The following is an 8,433-nucleotide window of genomic DNA, read 5'->3' on the forward strand; positions in this document are numbered from 1 at the left end:
AAAAATGATAATGAGCATGTGTCAATTGTTTCTTTTCCTCACATTCTTCCATGAGAAAGATAGGATTGGAGAGGATGGCAAATATCTCACAATACCAGCTACAGTCCATTAGACTGCTTTTTCTCCTTCATTTTTCCCTATTGTCTCTGATTCTGCTTTCACTATTCCTCATTTCCAGGAATAAATATGAAACATATAGAGAAAGAGAAATGAAAACTATTAAAATTGCAACTTCAAAGAAATAAAAAAACCCCAGAAAAGTCTGCTTCTTTTTTTTTTTTAATATGTTGAATTTATTGCCACTATGTTCAGCCTGCAGCTATCACATAAACCAGCTTCATGTCACAGTTCTGAAACAAATGATGATTGAGCTACTGAGACCATGTAAACATAATATTCTTATCAGATTTTCAGGATGTCCAAGAACCTAATTTAATGTGATATTTAACATTTTACTTCTTTGTGTAGATAAAATGGACAACAGTATCCTTGTAGATCTAAGAGGACTTATTTGTTGGAATTTTATTTTCTCATGGACAGCACAGAAAACAATCTGATTTTTTGAAAGTCATGTGACATTTATACTAAATTGGTATAAATACAGGTGTTTTCTTTTACAAGTTCTTTCTGAAAGCTTTCCCCTCCTCACTTAAATTCAATATTTATTTTAACCTTGAGTTTCTTAAGACCTGAAGAAAGAAGCTTCAAAGTGTTTTAAAGATCCTAACCTTTTGAAATCTTACTCATTTGAATGCAAGTGCCTTACAAGCTCAAACAACGTTGGTTGTTCTCATTGAAGTTTATAATGCCTTAGATATTCAAATCAGCTTTACGTCTTCCATTTGTTATGCAAATTTGTAAACTTTATATATCACATGGTTTATCTGCATTAATACAGCTTTCACTAACAGGACTTCCAGGAATAGATGTATACTCTAAATATGTACATTTTTAGTACCTTGAATTATCATAAAAACATAAATATAGTGTGTATTGCTCTGCTCTAATCAGACTCATTTTTATGTGGTTGTTGAAAGCCCTTTTACATTCCATTCTGTGTCTGGAGGTCTGTGTATAAAACCGATTCAGAAAAAAACTAAAGTGAAGACACCTGCTGGCTTACAACACAAATACTGAAATATCTTAGAGCCTGCTGAAAGGAGAATTGGAACAATATGTCATTACTGAAGGCTCACTTGCAAGTTCTAATGTATTATAATGAAAACAGTATGACAAACCTAATGAGACAGTGAAGATTTGGGTAATTGTTCCTACAATGTATAGTAACTTTTCCAGCCGTTATTGGCAAACATAAAACCTAATGAGATTTTATTAATTTAAATGCAGTACATCTGCAAAACATTTCCTTAGTTGCAGTCTCCTCTGATAATCTTCCTTCCCACGTGTACTTGATCCTTTTAAGTTAATTGTTCTGCATAGTATACTTTCTGAAAAAAAAATAAATACAAAGCACTAACCATAAATGTGTGTTAGCTCATTTTACCAGGCTTACTTTTTGTGGATACACTTTCATACGGGTTGAATAGACTACAACTTCTTTCCTCTCTGTGAAAATGTGCATAATGAAACTTGTATATTTACTTGGAATTTGATTAAGGCAGCATCCTCACTTGGAGCCCAATTTTTGTCACTGCGCTTCACATTACTTTTCCAGGAGTCCTATGGAAGCAGTTCACATTTTGGAAGAGTAATATTTACAGAGACTCAATAAGGTCAATACAAGCATACTTTAGAATGTCAGTTATTTTTTTCTGTACAAGCTTCTTGATAACTAAAACATACATCATGTTTATCAGCTGGCTCTATTTCCTCAGCTTAATGAAGAAATTTTAACAAAGATTTCATAAATAATCTACCATCTGATGTAAAGTTTAATTGTGTACTTAACATTTCTAAGTCTAACCAAGCATGAAAACATCAATAACTAGATTTTGCTATTATCATTTCTTTGGATAACTAACGATTAAATTCCTCTATGAAACTGTAATATTCATCAGTTTTTTTCATTGAAATGTTGATCTTGGATCGTTCTGAAAGTTTTGGGTTCAGAATTCTTGCACCTCCTCACGGCAAATTCATCAGCAGCTCAGGTTTAATGTGGCTCAAAGAGAGGTCTTATTCTTTCTTTCCAGATCTCTCTTCTGCCCTGTTTTAGTCACCAAAATGTTTCAGGTCCAGAAACTGATTGTTGTCTTTGTTCTGAACCTCCTTCCAGATATTAATATTTGGCCTATATATGATCTTTTCTACCAGGTCTGAGCCAAGACCGTTTTTGTGCAGCCATATGCCTGAATTCATTTCTTAAATAGTCAGATAAACTTTCTTTTGCTGTAAACATCTGTAAACCTACATCACTGCCTACCTGGAAATCTCTTCAATTAGAACTACACAAGGCATCAGAGGAGCTGTAGTACACTTACTATGCAGAGACAACCACTAAGGATGACATTGGTCTCTAGTGAGGTTTTTTTGTTTGTTTTGTTAGTCATTTTGGGGGAGTTTGGGGTTGTTTCTTTTTGGGGTGGTGGTGGAGTGGTGGTGGAATGTGAAGTTTCTATTATTTTATACATCTATTTCAGTCATCTTTTAAAGAATTTTGGGGTTGCCGTTTCCTTAGGGTAGAAGCTGTCTTCCTGCCTTATGTTTGTGTTCTGTGTGTACTTAAGTGATATAGGTGAATGCATCTGTCATAAATAACTGTGGCGTATATATATATATAGGCTACTTATCCTATGCTGTATACTTAATGGAAAGGGATAGGCGTCACATAAGAGAGGCATCTAGGAAAGACCAGATGAATTGCCTTCTGAAGCACTATTTCTCTTCATTACCTATAAATGAAGACAATGGTAGCTTTGATGTTACATTTCACATATGTATTTTTCAGGTGTGATGAATCCCAAACATAATATACAAAAATCTTCAATTTCTTCCTTCTCTTTCTAATTCTATACATTTTAATTATTTTTTAAGCCTAAGAGATAACTTCCAAATAATTAATTTTTCTTTCTACGTGTGTAAAATACTGTCTGTTTGTAATTATTTTCATGAAAAACAAATATATAAAAATACGTTGCCCTTGCTGTACTGACTGATTTGTTACTCAGTCACTCAGAGTCAAATGCACTTCAGACAGTGATGATTTCTGGTACATTTTTTCCACTGTATTTAGTGTTGTATCTTTTTCAACTTACAATGTCATAAAAGGATGACAAGAAAAGTCTTGACTTTGCAGTCTTGGATGAAAGAGCATTTCTGGATGAAGTACCCATAACACACTGCCAAATCATGGCACAAAAAGCAATAGAGCTGTCATGAAGTTCAAAAATTATATTGTCTCTGCTACAATAACTGGGAAGAGATCATATTCACTTTTCCCTTGAGTTTTACAAGTCATTTTGGATTTACAGCACAGCTTTTTATTACAGTTTGTAAAACTTTTAGAAAATGTAGTCATCTTTATCAATTATTCTTGCACTTGGTCAGATAATCCTGAATTACAATGTCACAAAACCTTCTGGAATTAATTATATAGTTTCTCTTAATTATGCATCATACTCTTTCATGTCCTTGACACACATTATAAGAGACAGGACACACGACAGGACTCAGTCAAAGTGAGCTGCACACTTAGAAAGCACACAGTACGTGGATCTCCAAGAGCTGCTACTAACAGGAGCATCTTTCCTAGACCTTATTGGAACCATAGGAACATTCCGATCTGAACTCTTTACTCATTTGATGAAAATATGGAATGTAAGCTCTGTTGCTTTGGCTAATTGACACTTTCTCTTAATTTATATGAAAAATCAAGATTTCTAAAGAACATCTGACTTCCCTAAATAAGAATAATTCAAACTCTGCAGTTTAAATTGGGACTGTTTTGAAGCACGACAAAGAGTGAAATCAGGAAGTGTCTCTCTGCCTATGCTACTAGTAGTCATAACTGCTAAGGAATATACAGACTAGTAATTTACTGCTATCATGTACTTCCCAATAAAGACGAGAACATCTGAAGGCAGGTACAGCATTGCATGAACAATCTGAACCAGTTTTGCAATGGCACATCAATGTACTTTTTTTTTGCTGATACCAAATACTTCTCATTTTTTTTCCATTCCTATGTTTGAATATTTAGTTAAAATGTTGAATGTTTTTACAAGAATCATGTTTATGTTAATATGTTTATGTTATAATGATTATTCTTAGTTCTAGCAGCACTGAAAAGACAGCTTTAGAATTAAAGCTCCAGTAAAACTTCTATGCAGATCTTTCCAGCAAAGTATTCTGGATATCTCAGGTTGTAATCTTGCACCATTTTTATGACTGCATACAGCCAAAAAGGGATGAGAAAGGTGTCTGCCTTTAGCAAGCCCCTGTGGGTTAATTGTGGGCTAATTGTATGCTAAAGTACGTTAAATAACCTATAGGGAGAAAAAGGATGATAGCCAAGACAACAGCCAATGGAGGCTTTAATCAAGAACTGGCAGCCTCCTTTTTACCCTAAAGACTGCACAAAATAATAAAGGTCTTGGAGGCCTGCCAGGGAAAGGGAGTTCTGAGGTTAGTAGAAGCATGACCCCCATAGATTCACAAGATTTCCCTCCTATATTCTTATTCTGATTATGATTCTGATTGTTATTATTACCACTACTATTACTACAGAAAAGAAAGGAGTCATAAATCACAAATCACACTTGAAATGTTTGGTTTCCAAAACCTGAGAGAAGTGACAATAGGAGAGTTTCCCAAGAAAAGAGCTTCTTGCTGGAATCTCTGGATAATATTTTTACTCCTCACTTCCATAGCATACAGCTAGTTTCTGCTGGGAAAGGCCTCCGAAGGTCTCAAGGCAAGATCAAATTCATTTTTAGGTCAGATTGTTCAAGACCTTCCCCAATATGGCACTCTCAATTCTGCTCTTATTTTTGAATTAAACTCCTATCCTCTCTTTCACCTGAGAGATTTATTTACTTTCCTATTCTTTTTCTTGTGTCTTGTCTGTACTCTCTATTACATAATATTTAGTATTTTGATAAAAGTGAACTTACACATGCTTTTGCATGACTGAGGCATCTAGTTAACACTGGTCCTAGCCTTCATGTTGTCCCTCTTCATTGTATTCTTCAGGACCGCAAATACGCGCTTCAGTCTGTTTTAAATTCAGCAATTTTTGAACCAGGGAAATCACAACAGTCTAGTAACAGGTGCTTTGTAATGTCCCGTACCTATGTATAGGCTAAATGTGAACAGCCAGCCTTACTTTTCCCTTCCATAAGCCATGCAGATCCAGGGGCCCAGCAAGTGAGAAATGTTCTCCTATCTCCCTGTGCAGGTTAGGCTAAATATGGCCATTGTCTGACTTCAGCTATTTGCACTTATAAGTAGTAAAAGTAGTCTCAGTAATTAGTAAAGAGACTGCAGGTAGAGATGATCTTAAGTGCATGATAAATGCAATTTGTCATTAAGCTTTTTAATTTATCGCATCAATATCACCATCACTTACATAATGTGTATGTGATAATATATCTCTTAGTGTAACCTTATTTTAAACACAAGGGACACAGTGATTTTACTCAACTCTGATTTTTCACTGTCTTTGTAGTAAGGGATCAGATGTATTTAATACCTCACTTCTGGTTTCTTCGTACCTTTCTTCCAAGATTTTAGCAAGCATTTTATCTTAGACACTAGGTCATTTGTTTCTTATACAATCCTCATTTATGTTCATGACATGTTATAAACTACTGAATAGAGAGGACTGTATATTTTCTCCAATCCAGACAAAATTTTGCTTGCAATATGTAAGCCTTTCTGTGTATGCCTATTCTGTCTCAACACGATTAAAGTATGTATGTATATTTTACAGTGTTTTGTAGTATCACCTAAGCCTGGTTTACTTTTTATGCAAAATCCCCACTGGCAAAATCTGTAAAACACAGGCTTGCCTCTACATACAATATATTCTTTTTCAACATGTGAAATTTTGTAGCTCTTGTTACTTAAAAATCTGACCTTTATTAGAAAGTAATAAAGGTTCATACTTAACAGGAATGACCTACGAAATCAGGAGCAGATGATCACATGCTATAACCAAGACTTCAAAAGCGAAACAATTTTCTGTCCATTTACTAGGAGACATGTCATACTTAATTCACATGCTGTTTTTATAGTAGTAGAATAATGTGCAATAAATTCATAGATTAAACACCACTCTATTCCAGAATAATTAATCAAAAATGACAGCCAATTGATTTCATGTTTTTAAATGAGAATTTGCTTATTTTTAATTAATTTTAATATTCTTCATAAGGTGATATGAAAGTCACATGTTTAGAGGAAGCTTATTTGCAAAGCCAGTGTATTTTTCAACATAAACATGACTTTGACTGCCTAGAATGATGCAAGAAAATCAACAAATCTAAATTTGCAGCCAGCAATTATACCAATAAAATTAGAGAACTTGTCAAGTAGTCTCAGTTTTAAAAGTTTGCTAACATTTTCCTGTTGACTATAACTTCTTAACTTCAGTTGCCATATTTCTTTTGAATGAAGTAGTGAATGTCTGCAACAGCATGAAGAAAAAATAGATGAAAATCTCCCTTGGGTCCTATGATTGTAGAACTCAGGTACTATAACTAGCGAGAAACAGATGGTTCCACAGAACAGAAGCATTTTTAAATAAACATTAATACAAGTTGGGATAAAATTCTTATTAGAAATGCAGTTTTAATCATGTTAACTGTTGTTGACATTGGTACTTAAAACTGTTTCATAAATCCTAATGGAAAGAAAAAATCTAATTAATGCAAGATATGATGAATGTATGCCATTAACTGTATTATTTACAGTAAATAGTCATCTCCTGAAAAAATGAGCATTATTTTGGTTTCATGAAACATAGTCTATAAATATTTTTAATTGCTTTCATGGTATTTTCAGTCTGCTTGTTACTAATGTCTAGTCATTTACTTGTTCTAAAATATGTTTGCTGATTTATATGTCATACTAACCTCAAGTATCTTCGGTAAGGAACGCTGTGATTCTTTGGCTATGTAATCATAAGTGTTTAATTGACCATTAAAAAAGGCAGCCATTTCTTTACAGTCAACTTGACTAGACACAGACAACCAGAATTTGTTTTTATTATTATATTCTCATAACTATAGTACAATACCGGAGTTCAGTACTAGAAGGGATGTCATTGGAGCACCACCTAGAAGGTCAGCTTTGAAATAAAATTTCAGTCTGCTATTTCCTCTGGGTGAGCAGCTTTGTTATGTATTCACAAACAGCATGAGAAATGTATTAATCAGCCTCCTTTCATAGGCTATGAAACGGATTACATTTTGGAGAATACATTTCTCCTTAGATGTTTTTCTTCTTCATCCCATGAGAAATGCAGAAATATCAGCTAACTTGTGTGTGTTCTTGATATGATATTTGAATTTCCAAGTACTGTTTTCAAACCTGTATTTCAGTCTAGACATATCCAATACAACAATGAAAAATAGCAAAAAAAGTCCAGACTCACGTTTAATAAATAAATTTATTTTAAAAAACCTCATCTGTTTGAATTTCAGAATTACACAGTAAGTAACTGAATTCCACACTCTCAATGGAAGATATCAGTGAATTTGTGTATTTAATTTCTTTCCATTTAATTCCTATCACACCTTTCCACATGCCATCAATTCATGGAGTGTTTTGTTCTATATTGAGTCATATATTATTGAATTCAGAGAACACCTGTGATGCTAACAAGGATAGTATTAATTTCTGTCAAAAATTAATTTCAGAATCCAAATCTTAAGAGCGATCCTTCCAAGATACTTCCACCCTGAATGGAAAACTACTTGAATTTGCATGGTTTTTCAGTGTGCCAGACTTCAGCATAGCTACATTCTTATGTTGGGAAAATTTAGTCACCTGAGCTGTTGACTCATTCATGAGTTTGGAATTGTAAGGTAGTCAACACAGATATTAACTCTGAGCTGTGAGCTTTGAAACATCAGAAAGCCTGGAAGCCAGTGTGCCAAACTGAAAAAGATAATTAGATACTTCAGCTTTAGAGAATCATCATCATCTGGGAGACTTATATTGCCAGGAAGTTCTTTCACTTCTGCTGACACAAGTCCTATTCATCTGAGTGAATGCTGATGTCCACAACATAGATGTCCAAATCTCAGTTAATCATGTTAGATACCTTTATATTTAAAAGATGCCTTTAGGGCATGGTTCATCTCATTCTAGAGTAGACATCTACTTTCAATCAGATAAATTAGGATCTTGAAGTACTTATTGCTCTTCATTGACTAGAAAATGACCCTGTAATGACTACCCGAAATCTAAAAGTCTGCATGGCAGGTGTCTACATTTAGATGAGATGAATCTCTTCCCAAGGATTGCTTT

Source organism: Phaenicophaeus curvirostris, chromosome 1 (genome assembly GCF_032191515.1).
Source record: "Phaenicophaeus curvirostris isolate KB17595 chromosome 1, BPBGC_Pcur_1.0, whole genome shotgun sequence".
Lineage (NCBI taxonomy): Eukaryota > Metazoa > Chordata > Aves > Cuculiformes > Cuculidae > Phaenicophaeus > Phaenicophaeus curvirostris.